This window comes from Patagioenas fasciata, chromosome 2 (assembly GCF_037038585.1).
Source record: "Patagioenas fasciata isolate bPatFas1 chromosome 2, bPatFas1.hap1, whole genome shotgun sequence".
Lineage (NCBI taxonomy): Eukaryota > Metazoa > Chordata > Aves > Columbiformes > Columbidae > Patagioenas > Patagioenas fasciata.
Genome location: NC_092521.1, coordinates 42,644,112 through 42,664,813, shown reverse-complemented (window position 1 = coordinate 42,664,813; position 20,702 = coordinate 42,644,112).

Genomic DNA, 20,702 nt, shown 5'->3' with positions numbered 1-20,702 from the left:
GCCTTTTGTAACAGTTTGGTTCAGTAAAATCCACTCTGAAAAAAAGAGCAAGAAATATCTTCCTCATTTGACAAATACACTTACATGGTAAAAGGAGACCTGCCTCCTTGCCTTAGAGAAAAGTCATGTGCTCTCAGAAACTCTCTAATAACACACACAAATCTTAATACAGAGCTGACTGGAATGGAAATATTTTGCCTTTTGTATTATACCTCACATCATATGTTTTTACAATGAATGGGTTTTAAATGTCTGTTTATTACACTGGGGTTGTGCTACATGGCCGCTGGGCACACAAAGGCTCACAACCCCACACTGCACAGCACTGGTGGTTTCAGTTCCTTCACTACACCCAGAGGAAACCTGCTGAGCCACAGTCACACCCTTCAAGGTCTGGTTTTCTGATGACCTCCCTTTTTACTGCAGGCAGAAGCTGCACAAACTGTGCAGAACCCAGAGGAGGGGGAAAGTTATTTCACAGGGCTCATTTTGCTGCCCCATCAAGCACAAGAGGTGTCAGCAACAAGAGGCTCTGGATCACCACTCATAAATTTTAGTGTAGAATCACAGCAGTTGGGGCACTCATTTTGACTTTACATAACTTTAAATTATTGCATAATCACATTTTGGGTTGTTTGAGCTACAGTGGGCATTCATGGGAGCTGGAGGGTCTCATCCAGCAGAAGAAATCAATAAAAATGCAGAGAAAAAAACAAAACACAGAGGCCCTGTTGTTCCTGGGAGCTTACATCACAGAATCCCTAATTACAATAATTTGATATTGCCCAGATTGTAGCACTCCATCAAGTTAATTAATTTTAACATGATGACAAATGATTTTTGTTTCTGAGTAGGCTGTACAGTATTCTTTTTTTTCAGTGAAATTAATTTAAAATCCTTAAAATTTCAAATAAATTTCAGAAAAAAAAATTGCACGTGGAGCATATGAGTATTTTGAGAAAGCTTTCCCGAAGTTTCAGCTCTCTATTTAGAAACACATGCAGTTAATTTCTGTTCATCAGTCCTGCCATTCACAATCAAAGCATGCAAATCACATCGTTCTTTTTACATCTATACATCATCCATAGCAACAGATTGTGCAAAACACTCTTCTAAGAGTGAAGGAGGTACTTGAATTTGAATGCATCATTTCTGTATTTTCAGAGCACTGAACCATGCTGATGAATGAACAACCCCACAGCTGGAGGAACAAATGGTGTTTTTCCTCCTGATTGCCTCAACCGGCATCCTCATGGATGATTTACACACCTTTTTTTTTTTTTTATTACTGAAACATCCTGCATGTACATATTGATGTTCTGCTGTTATCAAATGCTTACACTGCAAAACTTCTAATAACAGAATTGGGCACTGCCTAGATGATAGTCTGTCAAATTAATAAAATATAACTCAGTCATTTATGGCACCACAAAGCCTCATCATGGTCTTGCTTGGTTGGGGTGGTTTTTGTATGTTTGTTTGTTTTAAATGATTTTGATTCAGAGCATGAAGATGTTAATAATTTCTTCATAGACACAAAATATAATATCACTTATAGAAAGAGACTTATGGGCAGGTATTTACAATGCATTAAGGGGCTAACACAAAGAACACAGCTTCTTTTATGCATGGCTCAAGCATCTGCTCTTTCATGTTATGCCTGATCCAAGTAGAAAGAACCAAAATAAAAGGATAGGAGGCAAATGATTAAATGACTTGGGGGACACAGACCCAAGTCCTTAATTACAAGCAGTTTGGTCAGGGCCCATAAGGTGCTGAGAACTCCTTGCAATGGGAGGGAAGGGGAGCTGGAAGACATCCAGCACCTTGCAGGGCTGAACTCTGCTGGATGATTTCTGCTCAACTCACAGCAGCACCTGAGTAACCTCTGCTGACAGTGAACGATCATATATCACAGCAGCCTGAGTTCATCCTTGTAAGAAACAAAACTAATGCTTTTCAAATCCTAACCTACATGAAATTCTGCAATTTGCCTTTTCTTTTTTTTAATGTAAACTTATGCAAATTATAAGAATCCTGTCCCTCCTGAGTGCAGGAAAGATTTAATTTCATCAGCTACAGAGGAAAAATCTAATAATTGCTTTTTATTTAATTAAATTTCAAATTAATTACCACGAAGGACATAATTGCACTGGTACCTGTGTTTTATATTAACAAAAAAGAGAAAGGAAGGAAGAAGAAAACAAACAGAAAAAATCTGTGATATAATGTGCACAGGATGGATGGGTCTTAAAATTAACTATCTAGGAACTAACAGTCATTAAGTAGAAGAATAAATAATCCCCCCATTTCTTATGTAACACCAATGGATCTATGAACCAAAACTCCAAGGACAACTGATCTCCCCCAGCAGCAGAAGCAGTGCCAGCCCTGCTGTCCCCATGCTCATAGGTTAAATGCCTGTCTACCTGTCTAAGACCTGACGCTGAGCAAAAGCATTTAAATTATCTTATCCTCTCTCAGGCTTTGCATCTGTCACTCGGAATAGCAGTACTTAGGACAACTGCATCTCAGATGTTATTACTGAATAAATTTTCACATTTGAGTGTGTAATTCTTTAACTTGAATGTACAGTAAGAACATAGTTCATCCAAAAGCACCAGTGTCAAATCCCATGCAGTTTTACTGGTTTTGTGTTTTATAAATAGATATGTACTTTAGGACTACTATACATATTATAAACATTTCTATCTACATATAGTTGACAGCCAAAAGAGACAAATTAAGAGGCGTTTTAACACATTAACTGTAGCCAGATGACCAGATATAACTAAAACCAGAACCATTCCAATATGAGATAATAATGTAAGTATGTTTGCAAGCATGCCTACTTATCTGACATAATATGTATAATATGCTTTATTGCTGTAGCAGCCAAATCATTTGCAGCAGAGCTGCAATACCACAGTCCTGGAAGCTGCTGCATCATTCAGCCCTGGTTGCAAAATTGAATTCCCAGACTTCACCTTTCATTTAAGCCACTTGCCCCAAATACATTCCTGGAGCCTCATGGTGATGGAGAAAACACTGGAAAGAGGAATTATTAACAGCCCTGGGCTTTTTCTGAAAAAAGACCATTAATATTTTTCTGGTATTTTTCTTCTTAACCATGTATGAAAGGTAAATGAAAGATGCAAACATCATCATGCTTTTTAATTCCTGTAAGACAAACTAGATTTCACTCCACACATTTCAGTTGCAGCATTATCTTTATACTGCAGGATCCCATGTTGAAAAAGAAAAAAAAAGTTCAAAAAGGTGTATGCGATGTATGTTTTTCTTCAGTGACTATGACCTTTAAAAATATTCAAGCTGCTGTTTGATTTAACATTTTAACAGCAAATACATTTTAATGCACAGAGGACCATCCTCAAAGTTCACAAAACTGTTTGCATAGATGAAAAAAGGATTAAAAGACTGTAACAGAAAAAAAAAAAAATGTATAGCTCTAGGTTTCTTTCAGCTACAGAATAAGCTGAAACCAGCAAGTTTGCTCATGCACACACCACTCATGCTCCTCCACCACACACTTCTCTTTAACTCCAGCTCCAGACCAGCATTTTATAAACAGCTTGGTTCAAGTTTTGCTGGAATCACCAGGAAAACTTCCACAATTTCAATGTACTACTTCAGTGGATTAAATCCTTCTCACTTCCATTAGGCAATTTCCTGCAGGATGTGACACAGAGCAGAATCAGAGATATTGTAGAACGGACAGACCTCTCATGAGGAGAGTATGTGAATACTCCAGAATATAGGAGAGGTTACACCATCACTGGCCCCTGTCCTGACTGTAGATTGCACTCCAAGTCACCTGCTTTACTGATATGTTTAGACGTAGCATGACCCCAAAGGCAGATCACTCTCACTTCAGCAGAAGCACCTGCTGTTCTTCTGCATGTGTCTCACAGGTATTTTGGCTTCCTTTACTGTTGTGCTGATCTATGGCTTGATTCAGTCACCTGAATGTGAGCACCTGGTGCCACCTGAGATGCCTCAGGGAACTCTACTCACCACACAGGCTGGCTAGTATGACTGATAATCTCTAGGGCATCTCTAGTTGCACTAGGCATTCTCAGGTAAATAAAATATGGACATTGTGTTAGAATCCTTCCCTCTCACCTCCCCAGTGCATTTGTGACCATTTACCTTGACCTCGTGTTGTCTGTACACCATCTGAACCTTAGCCTTCACTCTTGTGCCAGGGGACTGGCAGGGCTCTCAGCAAAGTGGGGCCATGCAGACAACACTGTGAACAAGGGCAGCTCTTGGAGGCTCAATCTTCTCTCTCCTTGGCTTGAGGACAGGAAGCCCATCCCCTCACCCAGGAGTTCAGCACAGGCCCTTGCCCCAGCAGGAGAGCAGTTCCCATGCTGAGCTCCTGCTGACAGCGCATGGTCCATGCACTGAGAAGCAAGAGGGGGATGCACCAAAAATGTCATTTCTTCTGCCCTACAGGATACTGTGAATTTACACGCTCTTTCTCTTTATGATGGTTCGCTCCTGCTAGCAAGAGCTAGACAAGGCGTTTCCTTCCTTGTAGGTGGGAGTATCTTCAAGCCCATTACATCCAACTGTCATATGTATATACATTTTACATGGAGTCTACTGAGGGGTATTTTCCTGTTTGTGTTTAATTCCCAGCTCACTTGTATCCTTCCATAGAGCCCATATGTGACTACTGTAACACAGAGTGCTTTAGAAAAGCATTCAGCACATGAATTGCCTTTTCTGTTTTGTTTCCCCATCCCTCCACCAACAACCCTCACCATTCTGAGGGGCTTGTGCTCATACAAACAATCACTTGTGTCCACTGTAGCTGTGCTGGAGGCAAAGCTCACAGCTAAAGCCATCAATTTCATCTTCAGGAGAAAAACAAACAAACAAACAAACAAACAAAACACCTGTTCTTGCAGGATTATTTGTTTAGGGTAGAAATTGCCTCTTCTATTTTTTTTTTTTTTTCCTGTCAATTCAGTGAACACTCTGTCCTTTAACCCCTCATTCTCCTGATCAGTTCAAGCTCAGGTAGGGTTTGAACTAAGGAGCATATGGCATGGCAGCACCAGCCATCTGTTGCTGGCTGTTTCTGCATCTCTGGTACTGCCAGCATTGTCACCAGCTTAGGCAGTTCAAGGCCTCCAAAGGACTCAGAGGATACAAATCGCTCCTGGGGTTTTGGGCTATCATAGCAAAACTTGACTGAGGTCTCTTCAATTAGAAAAAAGCAGCTTGGAATATGCCTATTCCGGACATATCAGTGCCCTGGATGGTGGCTTCTGTATCCATTGGTGCTGCCAGTGTTGGGATGAGTCCAGATAGCTCAAGGTGTCAGGCAGACCCAGAGGAACAATTTCCTTTTGAACTTTTGATCTGTCACTAGCAGTATCTGAACTGAGACCTCTTTAATTATAAAAGAAATGCTATGAACAGAACAATCTCCACAAAATATTATCAGGATTGGGCTTTGTTTTTTTCCCCTTTACCTAAAATAATGCATGTATATTATTGAAAAGCCATGAGACCCCTCTTGTATACGTCAGCTTTTGAGATAAAAAGCTAGGTGGGTTCTTTTGTCCAGGTCTAGTGGCCTAATACTTCTTTAATCTCTCCAGCTTAGCAACTGCAGGTTTTACAGATGTTGCTTATCTTTTTCTGTTGTTGCTTTAAACATACTGCCACAAAAAGTGACACTCAGGCTAAATAGTTTAAAAATCAATAAAACAAAACCCCTTCAAAATATTACTTGTGGGAGGTGAATTTTTGTCATGACTGTACTGGTTGTCACTTTTCTAGTGGCTAACCTTACTGATACCCTGCGCTTATATACATTTGCAGATAGAAGTGAGCTTCAGGAAAAAATACTAACGAAGTATTTGCGAGTATAAAGGAAATTATTCATTTAATTATTGATTAAAATTTTCAGCTCCCATTTTCTTTCACAAATATACTTTGGAAAATTCAGAAACAATACAGTGTATGAGGAAAATGAGACTGAGAACCCAACTCATCCTTGGACTGAAGCTCGTTTTTCCTGCTCTCTAAGAGGACAGAGAGTTCAAGACTAGTTTCAAATGTTGGGTCCAAGAAAGCTTTCTTTGACTTCAATATATGAAACTCTGCCTTCATTAAGGATGGATTTGAATTAGTGCTGTCTCCCAAGACCTACAAAGCAATGAACATATATTTTTTAAAGAACACATTCACAATTCTTCACAAGGACTGACTCGGTGACCAATGCAGCTACCAATGTTTTTACTTATTCTAGGAAGAAGCTTTAACAACTAGAAAGAAAGTATAAAATATATACATAAATATATGAATATACATATTTGAGTCTCTGCTTTTATTCTTACAGAAAGGTCACAAGTGGGCAGTTGCTTTTCAGTTAAATCATAGAATGTCCTGAGTTGGAAGGGACCCACAAGGATCATTGAGTCCAACTCCTGTCCATGCACATGACAACTCCACAGTTCACAACACGTGTCTGAGGGCATTGTCGTCTCTTCTTGAATACTGCTAACGGGTCAAAGGTAAAACAGCAAAAATAGTTATTTGGAAAACTTGTTTGAATGCCTATAGTGTTTTTTTGCTCCCAAGAATAATTGTCACCATGCCATGCTTCATTGGGTTGTGTGGAGGCTTCCTGTCAGCATCTCTCCCAGATACAGTAATATTGACACAGACATGACACTCCAGGAGGGAAACTAAAGGTCTGAACATACAGAGCATTAACAATTCCAGAAGGAAAAACAAACAAACAAAAAAACAAACAAACACACACACACCCCCCAGCTTATTTCTTAACCTGAGAGGTGGTTACATGACAGGGCCCTGTCATAGGATGTTATAAAGAGTTGGGTTCAAAAGGTCACTGGACAAACTTGTTCAAAACAAATTAAACCTGAAGATTGTTAAAGATAGATTTTGGTACAAACAGAAGTAACACTGTACCCCCAAAAGTCCCTGAACTTCACTGGATCCTGGTAAAGCACTTCAGGGCATTACAAAGGCTACCCTGTCCTAACCCTCCTCCCTGGCTTTCTGGGGCTGCCGACTCTTCTGTGCCAAATGGACTCCAGGCCTTGGTAAGCGCAGCCTTCCTCAGCGCAGCCTTCCTCACAGTCCTGTGCTCTTCCTCCCAGCACTGCTCCTCCAGTCAGCTGGCAGTGTGCTGGGAAGGATGCTCTGATACAGCAACAGCATGATGGGAATAAAATGAGTCACCAAGGGAGCCATAAAAATCACATTTTAGTTATTACACCATAAGTTCTCCTAGCAGGCCAGTCCTACAACATATCAAATGCCACTGACAAAAAGCTTTGTTTCCCAGCAAACCCCAAACAACAACCCTCACAACATATTTTTCCAAGTCCTACTGCCAAGAACCCCTAGATAAATAACATCCTAAGTAATTTGTGGCACAGTCATCTTCCCACAGCTATTTGTCCAAAGAACAAACTTGAAATATCCACAGAGCTATTCAGTGCTTTGGCAGTAAGTTACAAATATTTATTGATTTAGCCTTCCAACAGACTCTAGTGTTCAGCCTGTTATTTAGCATGAAGGTACATACCCCTCTTTTAAGTCCTGCCAGAAAAGTAAAGAATTTCTGCCAAACTAGGCTATTGCTGTTTTCTTTTGCCAATGGCTAACAGTACCACACAGACCTGTGTGTCAGACTCTGTGTAGGGACTGATTTTACCCTTCAGTCTGCTACAAATGTGCTGAGAGTGGTCGATGCCTTCCTGACAGACCTGTTTTTGTTCCAGGATGGCGCTAAGAACGAAGTATCCTAATGCAACTAAATATTTATAAACAGTATGCTTCCTGCAAATTGTGTAGATACATGCTTTTATGTGACAGAAGTAACATGGAGAACAGGATGCTGACAGGAGACCTTATCACTCTACAGCTACCTGAAAGGAGGTTGTAGCATGGAGAGGGCTGGTCTTTTCTCCCAAGTAACAAGTGATAGGATGAGAGGAAACGGCCTCAAGTTGCATCAGGGGAGGTTCAGATTGGATATTAGGAAAAATTTCTTCACAGCTTCTGGAACAAGCTGCCCAGGGAAGTAGTTGAGTCACCATCCTTGGAGGTGTTTAAAAGACACATAGATGAGGTTCTCAGGGACATAGATAGTTTAGTGTTGGACTTGGCAGTGCTAGGTTAATGGTTGGACTCTATGACCTTAAAGGTTTTCTCCAACCAAAATGATTCTATGATTACAGGAAGAGGTACAATCCAGCAATGCCACCAGATGAGTTCCAGCTTTGTTCAGTGCCAGACATCCTCATAACGGGAGACAATGGGTGCTAGCTTCATAAACACTGTACTTGATAAAAACTAGACTTAAAGAAGAGATCTCCATGGTGGTCTCTCTTTCCCTGTTTAAACACAGGTCCAGGATGAAAAAATAAGTGGAAAACTTCCTTTGAAATGATTGCATATTCACTGATTTGGTTTCACAAATTCACTGTTCTTTGCACCCTGGCAGACACTCTCTGCACAATGCATGTTTATGAAGCTGTTATCCAAATTTGATGGTTTACATTCCCTGAGGTTTTGTCCATGTGTGTTTAACATAATGCTTATCAGCTGTAAGTGCCATAAGGATGGGATTTTTAAATAGTTTCAAACAGCCCATAACTAAATTGGCCAAATAAATTGCTATCATTTCAGGTTCAATTCATCATAAATTATTTTGGTGCTGTTATCCACAGGAAGGTCCTGAAGATGCTTCTCTTGTTGTCCATCTATCAAGCAAAAGAATCATGATCCAACTGTTACTGTATTTATTTATATGTGATCTAATTGTTACAGTATTTATTTCACCTTACAAAGCATCACCAACCACTGATGCATTATTGAACGCAGAAAGCTAAAATCTCTTTAAATGTCAGTATTCCTGGTGTTTTTTTGTTTCTTTGGTTTTGTTTTAAAATTTCATTTTTCTTAATATGCTTTCTTTCAGTCTCCAAAATAATTGGCAATTGCCCAATCACAAACATTCCCTTTCATCATTTAACAAGCACACAAGTCTCATTATGCTAACTGTCTCCTATCACATCTATGAAGAAAAGCCCAGTAGACATTCGTTAAATCTCTCCTTTGAAGTACAATTCTTCTGGTGTCATGGACATTTCTTCCAACCCGACCTTATGAAAGAGGCGATGTGCTTTTCACTCTCCCATTTCTGCATAATTTAGAGTCCATGTAAAGCAAAGAAATGAGAAATTATGTCTCTAAATTTAAAATTTCTACCCTTACATACTAAAAACAAACAGACAAACAAACAAACAAAAATATCCACCACCTTGTTTGGATAGACCTATTCTTCCAAATTCTCAAATGGCTTATTCATCATTGTTCCTGTATCTTCAGCAGGATTCACTTAAGAAAAAAAACCAAAACAACCCTTTTATTCATATTCTCTCATTCCAACAAACAGAATCCTTGGGGGCTGATGAGGTAAAAGCATGTGCCAGCATCTCTTTTCTGTCTGTATTTGAAAATGAGTAACAAAGTGGTAGTGTTTCATCAAAACTCTGGCACCCAGCAATTATTTCCAGAGTATACTTGAGGCTGACTTTACATTGACTATCAGCTACTAATTTTTACTGTAACTAATTCCACAGGAAAGAAAGACTTGAGAGGAAAATAAAATTTAATGCAAGAAAATTATAGTCTCTTACATTAGAATGGACTGCTGTTCTTACAAATAATTTATCCACTTTCTTCTATCACTTCAGTCAGCCTTCAGAGAAGGAAGTTTAAAGCTTTAGGGTACTCATCTGTAAAAATGAGTGATCTGAAAAAAAAAAAAAGAAAAGAAAAAACCCACATAATTGTCCCTTTTTGAAAAGGACTGGAAATCCAACAAAAAACAAATAGCTTGAAATAAATATTACTCTGTAACACTGGACTCCCCATGATATAGAGCAGAGGTGTCAAACTCTTTTTCGTCAGGGGCCACATCAGCCTTGCGGTTGCCTTCTAAGGGCTGAATGTAATTTTAGGACTGTATAAATGTAGAAGTAGTTACACTTATAGAGTCCTAAAATTACATTCGGCCCTTAGAAGGCAACCGCAAGGCTGATATGGCCCTCAGTGAAAATCAGTTTGACAGCCCTGATATAGAGCCTAAGGAAAGACAATTTTGTGAAGAGCTATAGGGAACTTTGGTATCTTTTATGATAAGCATCTGGATGTTAATAGGCAAATGAGTAAACTGAAGAACCAGAATTTTCCTTTCCAAAGCAGAAAACCTGGGATGGCTACTGGGAACTAAATAAATATTACAATGCTCAAGCACCATGGAAAGTCACTCATTTCACCTTTGTCATTAGGGATTTTCTATATCACCAATGAGACATCCAGATAAAGCATGGTTTCAGCCTTAAAATAAAAAAACACACAGTCCCCCAGTAACAAGAAGATTATACAGCTCACTGCACAGAAGCAAATGCAGCCACTGCTAAGGATATGTGCAAAGGATTCAACTATCCTTTTGACCTTAACTCTTACAAGTCAGTTGCCTGCCTTGTCTCAAATACTTGTTCCTCAGCCAGTGAAAAACACCTGTTCTTTCCACAGGTGTTAATCTTTCTGCAGCTGAACAGGAGCTCTGCTCCAACAGCTCTTTCAGAGAATATAAGGATTTAGGATGCTGCAGCCACCTATTTTCTTGGACAGTCGGAGCTTATTCCCTTTCCAAAGCCAAGTAATGTAACCTCAGAAGGATAGGATAAACCAGGCACAGCAAAGCCTGCAGAACACTAGTAAAACCTTTATTCCCCTACCTATACAATTCAGGTCATAAAATATTGTAGAAATTTCAGAATCAAAAGCAAGAAAAGGCTCCAGGGAGACCTTATTTCAGCCTTTCCATACTTAAAGGAGGCTTATAAGGAAGATGGTGAGAGACTTTTCACCAGGGCCTGTAGTGACAGGACAATGGGTAATGTTTTTAAACTGAAGGAAGGTAGATTTAGGTTGGACATAAGGAAGACATTTTTTATTATGAGAGGATCGAGACCCTTGAACAGACTGCCCATAGAACTTGCGGATGCCCCATCCCTGAAAGAGTTCAAGGTCAGGTTGGATGGTGCTTTGAGCAACCTGACCTAGTGAAAGATGTTCCTGACCATGGCAGGGGGGGTTGGACCAGGTGATCTTTGGAGGTGCTTTGCAACCCAAATCATTTTTTGATTCCCTCTGTTGGCTTTGTCTCAGCCCATGAAGATTCACATCAAAACTCAGGGGCTGAGCATCCAAGTCCGTCTGCCAGGCCTTGAATTGCATTCAGTTGGAGCCCACAGAACAAGGGGGAAGCTGTTGTTTCAGAACCTTGCACATTTTCAATAAAGCACATTAAGGATTTCTGCTTACAGATTATTGTAATGTGGTCAGCAGAACAGCTACAGAACTGATGTCTCTTCCCACAAGGAGCCAAACAGATGACATCTTATGCTGCATTTTATACACCTAAAGAAGACGACTCAGTAGTAAATTACTGTCTTGAATGTGATCCCATTTTTTTTACGGCTGCTTCCCAGAACAAGAAAAAAAACTCACTGCACGTACTCAAATTATAATTATAAATAAAGGTGTTCAACGTTTAAACCACCGCAACTCTGAAGCTAGTACAGCACATATGGGATGATGGGCCCTATTTCAGGTGAACAAGCAAGATGCTGTATCATGCACAATGCTTAGTGAAAAGGGCAACAGCCCCCAGCAGGGCAGGGAGAAACTACTCTAATACAAATACTTTGCATAAGAAGATATTATTTCACATCTGAACTCAGAACAGAAATCAAAATAGGCTATTGCAGTCTGGAATTGACATTTTAGATACTGCTTAGGTCAAGGAAAGTTTCCTGATCCTCTTAATTTACTGTTCCTCCCCAAGCGTCAAATCCTTCTCCCTATCCTTTGGCCTTAACTTTTTCTCATAATTACAAAGCTGTTTTCCTCCAGTCAAGATATATAAGTGCTAGATTGTGACTTATTTAATTACAGCAGCTCATCTACCTCAAACTCAGTTAATCAGGTAACTGCTGCCAACAATAATAGAGAGGAACAAAACACAGTTCTAAACAGAAAATTCAGTTAAATAAATTAAAGAACAAATATCCCTGATGGAATCACAACCTGCTCATAGGCATTTTATGAGAAAACTTCATCTCAATAAGTCAAATAAATTCTGTTGTTATCCACTCAATACTGCTTCTATCAAAGTGGATGAAGTTTTACAGTTAATTTTACAGAGAAACAATAAACCGCTACATTAAAAATCCACACAATACTGTATCAGCTCTTCTGTGTGCATGAGAGCTACTTCCTATCCAGGTGTTAAGTGAACCAATTTATAATGCCATATAAGATGAAAACAAGTTTGCCTGGCTAGATTTAATTTCTATTCTGCTTATGGAGAGTCCCCATTAACTCTCAAAAGCATTTAAGCTATTTAGGACCTTAAGTCTGAATGGAAAAATCTGGAAGCCTAAAAATAATGGTTTGAGTACGCATTCCGATAGTTAATACTCATGTTCAAATATTCCATCTGTCTAAATTGAAATATCAATTTGAAATGAGGTATATCTCTCCAGAAGGGTGTTGTGACCTCCAGCCTCATGTCCTTGGGACATTTCTCCATCTGCTTCACTGGAGCAGCTCCATTTTTTATGGCTGATTCACCAAGACAGAGAAAAGTTCTGTCTTCTGTATCTATAATGAGTGCTTAGGCTACTCTATTCCATTATCTGCCCCAATATTTAACTTTCTATGGAAGGTACAGAGTGACACATCAAGAGAATTTCTTTCCAGCATCATCTCCACTATCCACTTAGAGCTGAATACAAACTAGAACCATGCAAAGACGATGACAACAACATCAAACTGTGAAACCTCTGGCCTCCAGTTCATTCTCTTGGAGAGCCTCATATTTGCCTCATTAGCCTTGATTGCAACAGCTATTAATTATATCCTTTTAAGATAAGTGTACAGCAGAGTTACTATGATGCTCAGAATAGTTACCAATACAATAATACCTAAGCAATTCCGTTAAAGTAAACAAATCCCTAACAGCTGATCACCTAAACAAGTTCTGTAAAGATACCAAGAAAAGAAAAAAATTGTGCTGCATTAACAATCAGCCTGCTCAACTTTGGAAATATATCAGGGCAATTTAGCTCAGCAAGACGACTATAAATCCTCTTAATTAGAAATTGTTATGTAGCTACACGCACGCAAAACCGGCTCTGCATTTCAGGAAAACACGTAAGACTTTTGTCTTGCACACAGAAGCAGGGGTTAACTTCTTCTTAGATCCAGAACTAGAGAAAGGAGAAAAGCTTCATCCTCTCTGCTAACAGAGCTCACAACATACACACAAAAATTCCTGCCCTTACATTCCGTAATCTTCCAAAGCCTTACAAGCTTTTACAGGATTATACCAGTTATCCCCATCAGGAGCACAGATGGTGCTCATTTGCTGCAGCCAAGAATTAGGTTATATTGGCCCATGATTGGAGACACCAGCCAGGGAAGACCAAACAGAATGGACAACAGAAACAGGCAGAGACAGAAGTGACTTTCCCTATTATCTTCTAGAGAACATTACCATAGGAATGGAGTAATGGAATAGTAAATAATACCTGAAGTGAAGATTGACATATTTGACCACAGTTATTTGGATGTAAGAAAAAAAACAAATTCAGGTAACAATACACAAGAAGTATATTGTCATATCACAGCATACTTCATTCTATGTGGAAAAACAAGTCAAAGCAGCAGACTCTGTCACAAGGTAATTATTGAAGTACATTTACAAAAGCTGTTTTGCTCCCCTACAATAGCAAACAAAAAATAGCTGTGAGCATAAACAGATTAATTAAGGCATTTTTTAATTTAGATATAGTACTGCAGCCTTCTCCAGAAAGCCACAAGTCTGACCTGGCAAAGACAATAGAAACACAGCAGATCAGTTCAGTAATTAAGGCTCCATTTATACATCAGCTCATTAGTTCTGCTTGTGCTCCTCACACTTAAGATTTGTTTGTGTGAGGAGGTATCAGCTCCATTACAGATAACACACAGACACCCTATGGCCCATAAACCGCTTCCCTCTAACACAGGTGTCAGGACTTTCTAACACCTCTAAAGCATCAAGCTTTATGGTGCTCTTAATTTTTACTCAAGGAAGAAAGCAGACTTTGCAACACTATTAAGTCCCACTAGAGACAGGCATAAGCGTTTCTGAGTGATTTCTCTCTAAGTGACTTCAGTAGGTGTCAGAGGGCAAAGTCACTGCCACCGAAGATCAAGCAGCTACAGGAAAATACCAGCACAAGAATAAGTTATAATATGCTTACCATGTCTTCAGTGAATCTCGAAGCAAGAGGGTTTAAAGCCATCAGAGGAGTGGGTTTCTGGTCCAATCTCCTAACAGGAAGACTAGAAGCATGAAACACAACTGATGCTAAGACAAAGGCAATTAATATTGCGGCCTCTGAGAATGGGGGACTGGAGAACCAACAAGTCTGGCCTTCCCAGATCTTTCTTGAACCCTTCCTACTATCACAAGGCAATGCTCTGCTTCCACAAATTCAAGGATTCACAGCCCTTTGGGGATACCAGTTAAGCCCTAGGAAAAAATGTGTGCAGAAACTCAGGAGTGGCTTTACTTTGGAGTTTCCCTCTCCTCTCTCAGCACAAACCTTCTCCATCCCCTGCTGCAACAGCAGACATTGGGGCTGACCTGAACCCTCTGGCTCAGGAGAGGTTGCTGCAAAGATCTGCCCGGGGAAACCAGATCACTGCATAGCTTTTAAAAGGGATGACATCAAGAATATGCTGGGGCCACCCACCTATGCAGTTACACACAGCAGGTCCCTCACTGGTGCTCTGCTCAAGCTACCGTAGTGGTCTGGTGAGCATGGAGTTACCAACCGAGGCCCCACACTGCTCATAGCATCTGCTACAAAAAGCTGTGTCCTTCTCACCAAAACCTTCTTGTTTAATACAACACGGTTAATTCTTGATGCCATACCTCAGAAGGGAGGCTACACAGCAACTTCACTGTGGAGCCTCCTCTGTCCACATGCCATATAACCATTTTCATAACAAATTGCATCAGAACGCAGATTGTTTTTGTGTAGCTTCTTTGGCTTACTACAAAACCTGTGCTGCAACAGTGGTGATTAAATAGCATTTCCAAGCACTGGTTTAATTAAACAGTGTCACTCAGTTATTTATGCTAGACAGGAGCTCCTGATAATACTGCAATCTTCCTTTTAACTCCTTTACTGCAGAGTTACACTGAGAAAAAGGACCATCTGTCTTTTACTTGGGTCACCCCTTTTAGTATTCACCAGACACTCGTTTTCATTCTGCCATTTCAAAAATGCTAAGAGAAGGGCAGGTACTTTTGCCAAAGTAATGTTTACTATAAGCAAATTCCCCAAAATTTAGAGAAGCTTTATGCAGACTCGATCACAAAGGCCTTTCATGGCAATTGTTGTATTCAAAATACTGTAGCCAAAAGGTATTTTAAATGGACAGATGAGCTGCTACCTGGTCTGGAAGCATAGTTTCTAAAAGCTCAGAAAATCAGTGAAAACATTAAGTGTTTATTTAGCCCTTGGTCATCAGTGAGGAGCCCTTCTGAAAATAAAACAGAATTTATTACTGCATGCTGTTTCAGGTGCATAAGGCATCAGTTTAACTTGTCAAATAAAAATACCAGGAATTCAACCAAGACATTGGGGCTTAGGGAAGGTAGACTTACCAAAACAAGAATCCAGGTGGAATCTAGAGGCAGCTGTACTACATTTCCCACCAGCAAGACCTCCCAGTGCCCAGACGTCAGCATCACATGGACCTGGGTTATTCCTGAGGCCCTTTCAGCCTCATGTCTCCCCGCTGCAGCTCCCAGGCCAGGCTATGGAAACACATCAGCACCCTTTAGTCGCACAGATTCTTGGCTGCCAGGTATTTTTACCTGTGTAACCCAACCAGCTCCTCCTGGCCCTGTGTAGGCGAATTATGTCCTCTCAGGCATGGCACACACATCAGCCTAAAGGTAGAAAGCCACGAGACCATTATCAGTAAGTCTCAGAAGCGTGATTTGATCAGGTCTGGCTCTATTTCACTCACTCCCCAGGCACTTCAGGTAGGAAACAGCTTGCCTACCATTTCATAAAATGACAAGTTTTATCTGCAATTTCGAACAGCTTCACATAACTGGAAAATAGAGATATTTTAAAGCAGCTTTAAAAGAAGTACAAACAACTATCACCCCTGGAAAAGCTGTGTGGAGCTCTTTAGCCATAACTAGACCAGCAGGAAATATTACCTCTCCTGGCTTGCCTGGTGTTTATGCTCAGGGGGAGCAGGTTTTCCTGCGGTCATGTTGGAAGAGAGAAAAATGAAGCTGTAAGCCTGCTTACAGAAGGAAACAAGTTGGCAGCAATGAAGTATATTCAGCACAAGCCATGCAACTGCTTCTGCTGGTTTGTCAGCCTCCCAGAAAGTCAAACCATTAGGCAGGAACAGCAAGCAGTTCTTCACCACCCTAAAATCCAGCATTCATATCAAGACACAGCATGGAAGTACGGTTACCTGCATCCAGAAGAGCAAAAGTGCAATGTGTACACTATTCATATATTCTTAAGGGGTTTGGTTTCTTGTTTGTTTGGTTTTTGGTGGGTTTTTTTTGTTTGCTTGTTGCTATTTCTAAGGTATGCAAGATAGAATCATAGAATCGCATTGGTTGGAAAGGACCTTTAAGATCGAGTCAACTGCTAACCCACCGCACTCAAGTCCACCTCTAAACCATGGCACCGAAAACCTCATCGATGCTGATGGTAGCTGTCTGTTTATAGAGAGGCGAAAAAGCCATCTCCCTCTCTCTGTCTCTCTCTAAATACATATATATATATATTTTTTTTTTTTTTTTACAGCTCTTGCAAGGCCATACAAGCTATTGACAGCTGCAACGTGGCTTGAGAAATCATCCTTCATTTGCTGATCTCCTTTTGGAATCCATTTACCTGACAAACATCCCCAATTCAATTACTTCTGTGGAATCCAGATTGGGCACAAGAGAGAAGCAAACAGCTAGAGATGTTGCATCGCAGGCATTTCATAGGAAAGACAGTTTGAGACACTGACCAGAGGAAGGAGCAGATGCTGCAGGGCAGCCTATTTTGACAAATACTAAGATTTTAGTTTCAGAGTGGAGTTTTTTTGTTTGGTTGGAGTTTTTTGTTTGTTTCTTGGGTGTGTTGTTTTTTTTTTTTAATTACTTGATTTCATTATTTTATTTTAAATTGACAATACATTGACTAATGCTGTGAGGCTATGGAGTCCAAGGAACACAGATTCAATTTCAAGTATCATGCCGCTGATACAGCAGAGCCTGGATCTTGTGAGATAAGACCAGAGTGGACACAAAATACTTCTATTACAAGCATTACATTAAAAAGGTCTTCAAGAATATGCTCTTCAGAATCACCATTTTCCAACATCTGTTTTTCAAACCTTCTTAAGGCAGGAGATATAGAGGAATATATTAAAAATCTATTTATTTCAAGTATTATATTCATTGTGTCTGCTTATCTAGGATTACTGTATGGTATGAATTAGCTTTTTTAACCCAAATTGGGACTTGCCATATCTGCCTACAAAAAAATTCAAACTATGTTAACACAAAGCTGTAGCCTCACAGCCAGTGAGAGATGTTTGCATCCCCATTGCTGTAGAAAAATTTGCTTACACAACATAAAAATTTGCCAATGACTTTACAGAACAAGGGATGAATGGTCCATATTGCTCAATAATTATTTAAAAAAAAAAAAAAAAGGAGCATGGGTAGTGATGGTAACTGTGGTAGCACTGAAAAAGACCCAATAAAGATGACTAAAGAGAAGCTCCGTTTAGTAGTTTCAAACAGGTACTCAAAAGACTTTTTTCCTCTACATAAAGCACTGAGTAGCTGGAGACTGAAGTTGGATCTAGAAATGGAGTTCATATGTAATTCTGAGGAAACAAAGAACAGTTAACTCAGCATCTACATATTAAATAAAACACCTGGGGAAAAAAAAAAAAAAAGTCTTTAATTATGTAACCAAAGAGGCATCAGGTTAAGGAGAAAAACAGTAGCCCTGGAATACTTCAGAACAAGGAAAAAAATGGCAGAAAGAAAAGAAGGGATCGGGTGGGAGGGGAAAAATACACTAAAGATTATGTAAAAGTCAGAGAAGACCAGAGATTCACCTCAGTGTAAGAGATGCAACTGTACATGATCGAGGACTTTCTTCTCACACAACGAAGCAGCTAATGGGAAATTCAGACTCTGTTGAGAGCAGAGACACAGGATTGAGAGCAGAGACACAGGATTGAGAGCAGAGACACAGGATTGAGAGCAGAGGATTAAAAAAAGATCTGTTTGATGGTATAATCCACTCCTTATCCTCCATGCCGAGCCACATCACAGAATTCTCATCAAAATCATCGATTACTACACTGGATTAGGAAGCAGAGACAAAAAAATAGGAAGATGCCAGCAATCTTCCTTTCATATCCTGAAAGGGCACCAAAGCATCACAGGATATATAGGCTGCTACGAAGAAGTTACAGTGACTAGTCCCTAACGGGCAGTCAAGGTCATGAAGAATAGGCTTGGCTTTGCCCCAGGCTAAAGGCTATTCAGATGGACTAATAAAATTAAGGTAAGAAATGGCAACTTCCATGGAAACAAAAATCTAGGGAGCTTAATACTATCTTGTTAGGGAAGATTCCATCCCATTCCAGATTTTTTTGAAAAAAAAAAAAAAAAGTCAGCACAATGCATATTAAATCAAGGATAATAAAATTTAGGAAGTTTAATGTCTATAAATGGAGAAAAAGTAGTGATCTGGACTTAAACAGACTTGCTGGATTAAGAGCAATAAGATAAAAATCTTGACCTTTTCCTTAGAAACAGTACTGGACAGAATTCAAGCTGGAACATACAAAGAAAACAGGTAAAATGCTACAAGACAGAAGAGGCATAAATAATCCTTTCTTACCAAAGAAATACAACTATTTTTTTCTAAAACATTTCCCTTACTCTAGGTTTGATCCATGATCTGCTTGACATCATACCATGATGCATTTAGTTAAATTGAGAAGTACTCCTAATTCTAAAAGGGATTAGAATATAATACAGAAGTAGATGGCACTAAGAACTGGAATACTAAGAGGAGTGACATCAAGAAATACAAAAGAAGGTGCAATTTGTGCACTTTGGACTAAGAATTTCCCCAATAAAAGGACTTCACCAATTGAAGACCTCCCAGATGTGTTTCAGTATTTCACCAGTGCTCTCATACTCATAGATTTGGATAGGGAAGGACCACCTCAGTTCAAGTGTGCTACCTGAGGAAGTCTGATACAAAGGATTCTCTGTAAACGCTTTGAGATTAAAATATCCTGTGATCTCCTGGCCAAACTAAACAAAGGAAGTTGGAACACTGGAAAATCTTGGAGGGGGTGGGGGAACCACACAAAAAAGAACATGTTTTCTAAAGGTTTCTAATTTTATGACAAAATTAATTCATACATAACATACCTGCACTTCATGAGAGCACAAGCTCTGTTCTCAACTCCGACACAGCTTGCGGTCCTAAAAAGACAACTCACAACTAATCTGCAGAAGCTGCCAAAGGAAAAAGCAAAAGCTTTTGGATAGAGACAAAATCAACAGGATTTCTTCTGACCCCCATCACTACTGGTCTAAAACCAACATGTCATATTCACCAAAAGAACACTGACCCAGTAGAACAAGTATTTGAAATTGTTGACAACCTTCACTTGTTCAGGTGCACAAAGCCATTTTTGTGATTCTGATGAGCTATTGAAGGGAGGTTTGAGGCAGTGTGGTACATCCAGGGCCCAGGCAGCCCATCTCCTCCTCAGCCTAGGCTTGTTTCTAGCAAAGTAGCTCACACTGGCCAAGACCAAGATCTGGCCTCTTCTTCGTCCAGTTGCAGGCCTTTGGATCCCCATATTGCTTATAGGAATAATTAACATGCACTAAGCATACAATTAGAGCATTTTCCTGACTTATATCTAGATGTCAGTACTGTTCTTCATCCTGCTTCCCCTCCATGCCTCCTGCATTGAATTGTGACAGATTTAAATTCTTTTCACAGTTGCTGCATCTTGCAAACTTACTCAAATGCAATTACACATAGGTTTCAGACTGAGATAAAAGTTTAAAGAAAATCCTTTCAGAAGACACATCATGAAAAGCAAATGAAACCTCAAATGCAAAATTTAAGAGTCAGCTTATAAAGATTTCAAAGACTCAGTTTCTTTCATTATAGGAAGTGAAATTCTTGCACTCTCAAAGTAAAGAAACTTTTCCTCATATTTAGATGGAACTTCCCATGCTTCAGTATGTGCCCGTTGCCCCCCATCTTATTGCTGGGCATCACTGAACAGAGTCTGGTCCCATCCTCTTGAGACCTACCCTTGAGAAATTTAGAAGCACTGATAAGATCCCCACTCAGCCTTCTCTTCTCCAGGCTGAACAGACCCAGCTCTCTCAGTCTCTGCTCGTAAGAAAGATGCTCCAGACCCCCCATACTCTTTATAGCCCTCCACTGGACTCCCTCCAGTAACTCCTTGTC